We start from the raw sequence: 9432 nt of genomic DNA on the forward strand, positions 1-9432 counted from the left end.
CACCAGCAGTGGAGGAGTGTTCCTCTTACTCCACATCCTTTCCAGCATAGGCTGTCATCAGTGTTTTTGATCATAGCCATTCTGACAGGTGTAAGATGGTATTTCAAAGTCATTTTGATTTGCATTTCCCTGATGGCTAAGGATGTTGAGTGATTCCTCAAATGTCTTTTGGCCATTTGAGATTCTTCTGTTGAGAATTCTCTGTGTGGATCTGTACCCCATTTTTTAAATTGGATTATTTGATATTTTGCTGTCTAGTTTCTTGAGGTCTTTATGTATTTTGGAGATCAGACCTCTGTCAGATATGGGGTTGGTGAAGATCTTTTCCTATTCTATAGGCTGCCATTTTTGTCTTATTTACTGTGTCCTTTGCACCACAAAAGCTTCTTAGTTTCAGGAGGTTCCATTTATTAATTATTACTCTAGTGTCTGTGCTACTGGTGTTATATTTAGGAAGGAGTCTTCTGTGCCAGTGTGTTCAAGGCTACTTCCTACTTTCTCTTCTATCAGGTTCAGTATAACTGGATTTGTGTTGAGGTCTTAGATCCACACGGATTTAAATTTTATGCATGGCAACAGATATGGATCTATTTGTATTCTTCTACGTGTTGACATCCAGTTATGCCAGCACCATTTGTTGAAGATCATTTCCTTTTTCCATTGTACAGTTATGACTTCTTGGTAAAAAATCAGGTGTTCATAGGTGTGCTGATTAATGTCAGGCTCTTCAATTTGACTCCATTGATCCATGTGTCTGTTTTTATGCCAATACCAAGCTGTTTTTTTATTTTTATATCTCTATAGTAGAATTTGAAGTCAGCGATGGTGATGCCTCCAGAAGTTCCTTTATTATACTGGAGTTTGTGCTATCCTGGGTTTTTGTTTTTCCATATGAAGTTGAGTATTGTTCTTTCAAGGTCTGTGAAGAATCATGTTGGGATTTTGATGGGGATTGCATTGAATCTGTAGATTGCTTTTGGTAAGATTGCCATTTTTACTATGTTGAGCCTACCTATCCAAGGGCATGGGAGATCTTTGCATTTTCTGATACAGATGGGGTGGATGTTGGGGTGGGCCAAGTTCTGGTTCCAGGCCTAGTCTGCTGCACCGGAACCAGACCAGTTGGTCCACCAGCCAGTTCTCCCCTGTCCTCACCACTAGGGTGAACTCTTCAGCATTGCCCCAGCTAATTCACTTCCTGCAAAAATGAGTGAAGAGTGGGGCCAGTTTTCTGCTTTCACACTCTCAGGGTTGGCTCTCCCATACCCACACCATTAGGGCCAGCTCTATTGTGTTGCCCAAGTAAGGTACAGCTGATGAGGGGTAGGACAACCCTCCTGCTCTTATGACCTCAGGGTCAGCTCCTCCACCTGTCTCAGGCATTGATGGGTGGTAGGTGTGTGTGTGGGAAGGTATCTCTCCTTCGCCCATGCTACCACATGTCTGATGAGTAATGGGGACAGCTCTCCTTTGCTCATAAGATTGGGGCGAGGTCACCCTCACCTTTGACCACCGGGAAGCTCTGCTGTGCTGCCTAGGTGAGGGGCAGGGCCTGTTTCCTGAGTGCTGCAGCTGGTAAGGGGGGTCAGCCCTCTCTCATCTGTAGGTGGTAAAGGGTGATGGGTAATAGTGGGCATCTCTCACCCTCCCACACCACCACATGACAGACAAGTAGTGGGGACAGCTCTCCCACACTTACAACTTTGGGGCTGGCTCACCCACACCTCTGCCAACAAGGTTGACTCTATTGTGTTACCTAGGCGAGGGGCAGGGCCTGCTCTCCCAAGTATCGCAGCTGGTGTTACTTGTTTTTTTTATTATTATTATTATTTTTATTGATGCAGAATCTTTAGTAGCTCAAGCTGGTTTCATCCTTACTGTGTGACCAAGGATGGCCTTGAACTCCTCATCCTCCTGCATCTACCTCCAGAGTGCTGAGATTACAGGCATGTCACCACACCTAGCTCTGATGTTCTTAATTTTCTTAAGACCTCATTTATCTTGTTCTAGAACAGTTTCTAAGCCCTGAAGTCTTTTGTGTCCTTGGCTGGTTTCCATTTCTCACATTGTAAGGATCTTGTTGGTTTTTTTTTTCTTTTTTCTGTGACATATAGGTGGAGTTTTTCCTGTATTTTGGCAGCTTCTTCCCAAATAACCAACACATAGGCTTAATCTTAATTGTAAATGCTCAGGCTTATTATTAACTAGCTCTTACATTTTAAGTTAAACCATATTCCTCATTTATGCTCGCCATTTATTAAGTGGCGGTACCTTTATTAGCATGGCATATTCATCTCCTGCTCCCTCTGTGTTTGGCTGGTGACTCCTGACCCTGTCCTTCTCCTTCCCAACATTCTCAATTTGACTTTCCTGCCTAACTTTATCATGTTCAGCTATTGGCCAGTCAGCTTCTTTATTAAGCCAATCACAGCGACAAATCTTTACAGTGTACAAAAGGATTATTTCACAGCAGTGACAGGATTCCTATGTATCCCTAGATGGCCTGTAATTTGCTACTAGACCTGGATGGCCTGGAACTCAGAGATCCGCCTCCCTCTGCCTATCACCACACTCAGCAAGAAATTTGTTTTCTTCTATTAAATGTGGATAAGCCACCAATATCCAATATTCCATAAACCTCTCCCATCTTGACACCCCATGTAAGTGCTATCTGCCAAGCTTTGGACACTTCTGAGACTTCCTATCACATTCTTCCTTTTCTCAGCAATTATGAATTAGCCAATTACTTCACATTCTGAGGTCCAGTTTCCACCAATGGGATAAGTCACAGTCATGACCCGTGTTACCACAAAACAAGTGAACTTCCTGCCTGGTGTGCTTGCTCACTCTGTGTGGTAGAACATTCTGCTTTGATAGCTTGGTTTCAATTCTTTGTGAGTGTGTGAGACACTGAGAATATTCTCCAACAACATGCAAAGTAGAGTGTAGTGTCTGACCTCTTCTGTGGTGGGTAGATTTCCTGAATTCTGGGCACTCTCTGAAGGATCTACAAAATGATAAGATACAGGGTACAGATGAAGCTCCTTGAGGCCAGGAGAGTCGTTTAACCTCAGAGATTATGGTAGTTAAGAAAGGGAGATGGGGATTGGCATGTGTGGGGTTCAGACAAGGCTGGAGACTTAGAGGGCCCCCATAGCCTTCTAGGAGCTTCTCTGTGTCCTTTTCAACACCTCTCTGTCTTCATTCCCACTCAGGGTTGGTCTCCAGTTTGTGGAAGTTGACAGTTGGGAGTCTTTAAAGGAATGGGTAAAGTAAAGTACAGATCTGAATATTAAGATGGAGAAAGTCCAATGCTTCTTCCTGTTAGGGGCTTTCTGGGTGCTTTCCTTTTTTCCTTTTCCTCCAAACTCCATACAAGCTCCCAGTTCCATTTGAGAAGAACCAAAATGTCTCCACATGGATGCTATCAGTGGGAACACGCCCAGGCTCCCTTGTCAACTCCACTGTCCTGTTCCTGAGATTCCTCCTGGGTTTTTGTTGTGTCCTGCCTCCTTCTGTGAGGCTGTGCTCATAGGTCCACACCAGAGAGAAAAAACAAAACAAAACAAAACAAACAAAACAAAACAAAACATCTTAAAATATTGTCAGTGTGCATCTAGGAGCACACACTGTAACCATAGCACCTGGGGTGAGGGGCTGGGAGGCAGGAGGATCAGTAGCTCAAGGTCACCCTCAGCTTCTTATCAAGTTTAAGGACAGTCTCAGCTACATGTGAACTTGTCTCAAAATATTAAAAAATAGAATAAAAAATAAAAGCAAATGGTAGACTATCAGGAAGTTGAATTTCGGGTATGGAGAAGGGTGTCATTCAGGCTTACCCCAGCTTCCCTCATTGGTCACCTCTACCTGACTGCTATGATGGCAGAGCCAGGAAGCTGTGCTGGGAAACATGTGTGTTCCACACCGCTTTCCCTTCTAAGACCCTGCGAGCACAGCGGTGCAGACCCAGCTGGAGGGATGGCCCCTGGGGTTTGAACCAAGCCCCCATCCCACCATCTCTACTATCTCCAGCTACGTCAGTTTCTTTCTTTTTTACAGGGTTTCTTTGTGTAACAGCTCTGGCTGTCCTGGATCTCGCTTTGTAGACCAGGCTGGCCTGGAACTCACAGAGATCTGCCTGCCTCTGCCCCCCAAGTGCTAGGGTGACAGGCATGCACCACCACTGCCCCACTGCTGTGTCAGTTTCTGACAACAGCCAAGTTGCTCTGATTGCTTACATACATTCTATACCTGGAGGTGGCAGTGTGTTTAATATGGCGATTCCCTTACTGAAGGGCCTTTTGATTCTACCCAGTTTGAGATGATTGCAGCCATGAGCATTTGTGAGGCCTCCTTGTGGATCTACCATTTGAGTTCATACCTTGGAGTGAGATAGGTGGGTTGGGGAGGGGGTGGATAAGAGTGTGTTCCACGTTTGTAAGATGCTGCCAAGTGCCCCTTTCAGTGGCTGCAGCATTTTGTACTCCCGCAGAGATGAAGGTTCCAGTTGCTCCCTTCCTTATCAGTATTGATGATGTCAGTGTTCAGGGTTCTGTCCATTTCAACACAACATGTCCTATTGTTTCATTTTGTGGTGTGTGTGTGTGTGTGTGTGTGTGTGTGTGTGTGTGTGTGTGTGTGTGAGAGAGAGAGAGAGAGAGAGAGAGAGAGAGAGAGAGAGAGAGAGAGAGATATGTACCATGGTGGACATACAGAAGTCCAAGGGCAACCTTTGGGAACTGGATCTCTTGCTTTACAGTGTGGATTTCTGTGATTGAACCCAGGTCCTCAGGCTTGGTGACAAGCACCTCTGCCCACTGAGCCTTCTTGCCAGCCTGTGTGTTAATTTACAGTCCCCTGATGATATTTGATGTGAAGTATCTTTTTGTGTTTATTTTTACCTGTATCATCCCTCAAGGGATCTTTCTATAACTTTTGCCCATTTTCCAGTTGGGTTGTTTGTTTTCTTATTACTGAGTGACGAGGGCTCTTTGTGTGTTTTGAATTTTAACTCTTTATCTGAGATGTGCTTTGCCAATGTTTTCCTCTAGTTGGCAGCGTGTCTTTTCATTCTCTTCACAGCATCTTTTTTTCTTTTCGAGACTGGCTGTTGTGTGTCTCAGGCTGGATTTGAACTAGCTTTGCAGCCAAGGATGACCTTGAATTGCTGATCTTTCTGCTTCCACTTCTCAAGTGCTCAGGTTGCAGGTGTGTGCCACCATACATGGTCAATGCAGTGGTGGGGGCTGGATCCAGGGCTTTGTGAATAGTGGGCAACCACTGTATCAGCTCAGCTATATCATCGCTTGCTCACAGCATCCTTTACAAAACAAAAGTTTTTCATTCCAATGGTGTCAACATATTACTTGTCTTTCATGGCTTGTGCTTTTGAGGAAGTATTGCCATAGCCACCTGGACTTTCTTCCAGGCATTGTCTAGGCATTGTGTGATTGTGTGATTTTTCACTTCATATGTAAGTTCAAGACCCATTTTAAGTTCCTTTTTGAGACAAAGTCTCATATCTTGGTTGATGCTGAACTCACTATGTATCCAAGGATGCCCTTGAACTCCTGATCCTTCATCCTCCACTTGACAGGTGCTGGAATTAAAGGTATACCCAACTACACTCCACTTGAGTTTATTTTCATGAGATATGTATATAAGTGTTTTTGTTTTTTCCATGTGGGTGCCCAGTTATTCTAACACCCACTGTGGAAAAGACTGTTCTTTTCCATTGGATTCATTTACTCTTGTAAAACAAACACATTGGCTGTGCATCTCTGGGTCTTTTTTTTCTGTTCCCTATTCTGTTCCATTATGCTCTGTGTCTCCCTCTGCCAATACCACAAATTCTCAATGACTAACTGTATAGCGTCTTAAATTCATAAAGAGTTTCCAAATCTGTAAAATACTCATTTTCAGGTGTTGGAGTTGGGAACTCTGAAAGTCTGGCCCACTCCCCAAGTCATAGTAAAAGGAAAAAAAACCTCTCTGAAGTGACATACAGCTGTGCCCTCAGTGTTCAGTAAAGCAAATGGAGTCAGGCAAAGAGCATGTAGGGTGATTGTGTTTTCCAGCCACCACCCAAAGGGACATCATCTCTGACATCCCAGAGCTGTATGACCAACATCCCAGCTGGGAGATTTCCTTCAGGAGCTCATTCCCATGATGCATTTTGCCTGAGCCTCTGTTGTTTGGAGACACAACTCAGTCCTGTCAAAGTGCCCTCTACAGGATCTGAAAACTTAGGACATATGGGAAGCATTGGGTAATAAAGAAGAAAACTCAAGGAAAAGTGACAGTGAAAAAGCTGAGGGCGAGGGAGAATGGTGCCCACTTCACAAGGCAAGCAGGTCTGTGTTCACCAAGTTGAGAAAGGGGTCATTTCAGCAGTGACATCAGGATCTGGACAGAGCTGTAGTGGCTTTGATGAAAGCCACCATGCTGGCTGTGGAGGGAGAAACTCTTACCAGTGGAATCCCTAATGGCGAGTCTAAGTGTCCTCAGGTGAGGACCATGCCGGGTGACTAAAGTCCTATATTTAATGACTAACTTGTAGGTCTTTATTAATGTGAGAAGTAGCTGGGTATGGTAAATGTGGGAGTTATGTGCAGTGGATTTTGGTGCCACCCAGAAATGTCAGAGGCAATGAGCATCATCCCACCAGGTGGGCATACAGTAGTTACAGGTAGAAATGATGATGTGTGATTGAGGGGAGGAAACTTTCTTCTTGGAATATGTCCTGTGCCTTTCTCTTCCGGGGGTCAAGTTCATTTGCCCAGTCAGAGATCTTTTCAGCAGTTAGGTATGGCTGATGGAGATGGATCTGGTGGCTGGATCTGCATGTAATGACAGTTGGAAATCTCTGAAGTCCAAACAGGTGGGCTTCTGGTATTTGGTAGGCACAGCAAACTGTACTCTTTTGGCCTTAGGCATGGCAAAGCAACTTGACCTGGCTTCACTGAGTTCATCAAGCAAGGGGAGACACACAAAGTCCCCAAGAGAACAACCCCAGGATTAAGAAGTGGGACAGCTTGGGAAGAATGAGTGTGAATACACAGAACTAATCGGGGTGCTCCTATCCATGCCGTTGTAGCCAACACTGATCTGAGGAGGTAACTGAGACAGCTGATGGGATCTTTCTAAGCTGTGTTAGACCTTGCTAACACGTGACTATAGTATCCACTTAGTTGCTGACTCCTGGTTGGAATGGATTGCAATGGCCTTTCAGGGTGCTTGTCAGAGATTATCCCCACAGCCCCACTACTTGTCCTGGATAGTGGCCCAGGGCCTTGCTTTCTTATCCTGTTCATCCTCTGTAAAAAGTTTTCACTATGTAGATGACATGATGCTAACCCTGAGTGTTTAGCAGATTTGGAAATACATTTGAGAGACATGCAATCATCCCTAGAGGTGCAATGGTGGGAAAAAGAAACCTTGAGGAGGGGAGGGAACAGGATGAGAGCGGATGGCTGAACCACACAGTGCTCACCTCCTCCTCTTACAGGAGAATAGCTGCCTGCCACACAAGGCCTTAGGGGTCAAGGGTTTCATGTTGTTGGTTGTTTTTGTGCTTTTGGGGGGCCCACCACCCAGTTCCAAATTAAATCACACATGGAGGCTTATTCTTAATTATAAATGCCTGGTCTTAGCTTGGCTTGTTTCTTGCCAGCTTTTCTTTTCTTTTCTTTCTTTCTTTTTTTTTTGGGAGGAGATAAAATCAATTTTATTGTCCATCATTATGTTATACAAAAATCTACAAACAATAGATTTATACAGGAGAAAAATACCCAAATGAATAACAATTGGAAGCGCAAAAGCAATAATGTAAACTTGCTTTCTTCCTCCCATGATATTAGGATGACGGCCATTTCAAAGCATAATTCTGATGTCAAGGTCGCTTTTGTTCACTGGCCAAAGCTTGTCATTTAAATTAAGCCCCCAGTCTCTCACAGTTCTACTGGCTCTTGACAAAACTTTTGAGGTCTTCGAGAAAGGTGATATATTCTTGGTGCTCTAGGGCTGTACTGAGCTCCACCAACTCATCTGCAAAAGTGTTGTCCACCCCGCGGTCGGCAAGGAAATCCATCAGGTGGTCATACAAGGCCCAGTCCAGGGAGTCCGTGTTGAGTGTGTAGTTAGTATCCCTCCATTCAGAGTCACCAGTGGCTTGAAAGCTAACCTCCTTGATAGAGAAAATGTCACTCTCTGCCTCATCTTCTTGTCCGATCTCATCCTCAGGATAGTGACAGTCCAGTACAAGGGTCTTCTTGCCATCACTCTTTGTGACTTCAACCACAAAATTGGGGGTTGATGTCAGTTCTGGCTCTTGTTCTTCAGCCTTCTGCCCTTGTGAGGGCTCCTCTTCACCATCAAATGTTGGAGGGATGCTGTTGTTAATGTTGAAAGTGACAGTGATCTTTTCTCCAGCAACTTTGCGCAATAATTTAGCCTCCGTCCGTTCACTTCCAGCTCCCAATCAACAGACATCTTGGGAAGGGACTTATGCTTCTGGATTTTCTTCTCTTCCTTAATTTCATCCGTCAAGAATTCAACAAAGGCTTTGTCTCCCTCGGTGTGCAGAGCTCCACAGCCGCACGAGCAGGGCGCCGGGGGCTGCAGGAGGCCGGAGCGCGGCGCGGAGCCCGCTCATACGCTGAGCAGCCCGAAGGGCCGGAGGAGGCACGGTCGGGGCGCGCAGGCTGCAGCAGCTGCTGGAGCGGCGAGGCGGGGACAGCGGCGCGGAGGCCCGTGGCAGCGGCGCCCAGGGCACGGGGCATGCAGCGCAGCAGGGGAAGCATCACGGGGAGGACACGTGTCGAGGGAAGGACGACCAGGCCAAGACCTCTTTTCTTTTTATTAAGAGATTTTCTACTCATTTTACATATCAACCATAGATTCCCCTGTAGGCTGTTGTTTTGTCTTGTTGACCGTGTCCTTTGCTCTACAAAAGCTTCTCAGTTTCAAGAGGTCCCATTTATTAATTGTTGCTCTCAGTGTCTGTGCTACTGGTGTTATATTTAGGAAGTGATTTCTGGTACCAATGTGTTCAAGACTACTTCCTACTTTCTCTTCTATCAGGTTCAGAGTAACTGGATTTATGTTGAGATCTTGGATCCACTTGGACTTAAGTTTGTGCATGGTGACAGATATGGATATATTTGCAGTCTTCTACATGTTGACATCCAGTTATACCAGCACCATTTGTTGAAGATGCTTTCTTTTTTCCATTGTACAGGTTTGGCTTCTTTGTCAAAAATTAGGTGTTCATACATATGCGGATTAATGTCTTCAGTTCGGTTTCATTGGTCTACATGTTGGTTTTTATGCCAGTACCAAGCTGTTTTTATCACTGTAGCTCTATATTAGAGCTTGAAGTCAGGGATTATGTTGCCTCCAGAGGTTGTTTTAAATTGTACAGGATTCTTTTGG

At 45.0% G+C, this 9432-nt stretch overlaps 1 pseudogene; it reads right to left on the reverse strand.

The window, feature by feature from the left end:
• Window positions 1-7709: 7709 nt before the first annotated feature.
• Window positions 7710-8801, reverse strand: LOC102922211 (complement component 1 Q subcomponent-binding protein, mitochondrial pseudogene; annotated as a pseudogene).
• Between the last annotated feature and the right edge of the window lie 631 nt (window positions 8802-9432).

The sequence above is a fragment of the Peromyscus maniculatus genome, chromosome 4 (genome assembly GCF_049852395.1).
Source record: "Peromyscus maniculatus bairdii isolate BWxNUB_F1_BW_parent chromosome 4, HU_Pman_BW_mat_3.1, whole genome shotgun sequence".
Lineage (NCBI taxonomy): Eukaryota > Metazoa > Chordata > Mammalia > Rodentia > Cricetidae > Peromyscus > Peromyscus maniculatus.